General features: G+C 54.7%; 1 pseudogene across 1 annotated transcript; it reads right to left on the bottom strand.

Moving 5' to 3' along the window:
• Positions 1-582: 582 nt before the first annotated feature.
• Positions 583-1,077, bottom strand: LOC308513260 (jun dimerization protein 2-like; annotated as a pseudogene). The gene has a single exon. The product of its transcript is annotated as a jun dimerization protein 2-like (transcript).
• Positions 1,078-1,638: the final 561 nt, after the last annotated feature.

The raw sequence follows: 1,638 nt of genomic DNA, 5'->3' as shown, positions 1-1,638 counted from the left end.
GTGCCCACAGCAACTCCAGCAGGGCCGGCGAGGGTGCACCCCACCTGCCACTCCGGCAGGACCAAGCTGGACCATGGTGGGTGGGCACAGCAGGGCCTGGCACTCTGCCCTTCCCCAGCCTTGCATCAGGGTCAGGGTCATGGTCAGGGCTGGGTCAGGCAAATAGCAGTTTCACCCTGAGTTCCATCCTCAGCCTAATTTTGGTTGCAACTCATGGCTTTTCCTGGCTGCTCAGAGGTCCTTTGGGTGGGTGCCCTGGTGGGGAGGCCTGAGAAGTGCCTACAGCTGCCTGGTTGGGTGTCTCTCTGGCCCAGAGCCTCTGTCCTGCCTCCTGCAAGCCTGGCCCCGGGCAGAACAGGCCCCCTCAGGACTACTTCGGTCTCAGCACTTGGTCATGGGTTTTATCAGCCTGTGTTTCTTCCCCTGGTGTGGCTGATCTGAGTTTCACATAAAAAGCCCGGCCGATGCTGACTGTGCCGAGCCTCATTGAAAAGTTTTTCATGCAGCAAGGAGGAGCGCTCTGGGACCCTCCTCCTCCTCCCTCTCCCCTCTCCTCCTCCTCTTCCTCCTCCCAGCCCATGGTCACTTCTCCTCCAGCTCCTCCAGCAGTGGGTTGCCTTCTGAGTCGTGGTCTTAACGCTGTCGGTCCTGACGATGCAGGGGGGGCGATGCCAGCTGAGCATCAGGAAGAGCTGCTGCCGCTCGGGCTTCAGCTCCTCCATCTGGGTGTTCAGCGCCACATTCATGAGCCCCAGCCGCTTCCCGCTGCAGAAACTCCCTCCCTCCGCTCCCTCTTCTTGTTCCGGCATCGGGCTGCCGCCACTTTCACTTTGCTCTTTTCCTGGCGCCTTTTCCTCCGCTCCTCTTCCTCGTCCAGCTCACTTTTCACAGGTTGAGGCCTCTTGCCCAGTTTCACCTCCAGGAAGTGCCAGGGGGTGATCATGGCCCCAATGTTGCCAATGTCAGAGTATTCCAGCTCCTCTGCAAGTCAGGGCCGAGCTGGGGAGTCAGTCAGGGGGCCGAGCCCTGGCAGAGAGACTGCAATCACGAAGGGCCTGGGATCTGCCCAGGCATCATAGCAGGAGGAGTGGCAGTCCAGCGCTTCCTGCAGGCTGTGGCAGGCGGCCTGGGCCTCCCTCTTTGGGACCACCACGGGGCAAGGCAGCCCCTCCCCCGCCTCCCCCCCCCCACCACCACCAATGGCATGGCACCCGCCTTGGCTGGCCTGGCGCCAGTGTGTCTCATAGCGTGGTCATCTGGAAGGTCGTCTGGAAGGTCATTCTGCTGTTCAGTGGTTTTGGTCAATTTGCATATTATGCTTTTATTATTATAGATAGGGAGTCATATTATTATACTTTTATATATCATATTATTATATAGGGAGTCACAAAAAATGTATACACTCTTTGAATGATTATAAAGTCAGTGTTTACTAACATACAGCTCATTTTCAAAATTTACTAGTAAAAGAATCTATGGAAATGAATAATTTTTTGTCAATGCCTATTTTTAAACTGCTGATAACGCAAAGCGATGGAATCACAAACATCAAGAATCATTTCGTTTGGTACTTGGCACCCTCAATTCATAAACTGTTGCCGGTTTTGTACTGTAAACTTTATGTATCCCCATGAAAAA

Source organism: Myotis nattereri (genome assembly GCF_964212035.1).
Source record: "Myotis nattereri genome assembly, chromosome: 2".
NCBI classification, from domain to species: domain Eukaryota; kingdom Metazoa; phylum Chordata; class Mammalia; order Chiroptera; family Vespertilionidae; genus Myotis; species Myotis nattereri.
This window is presented reverse-complemented; position numbering and strand designations above follow the sequence as displayed.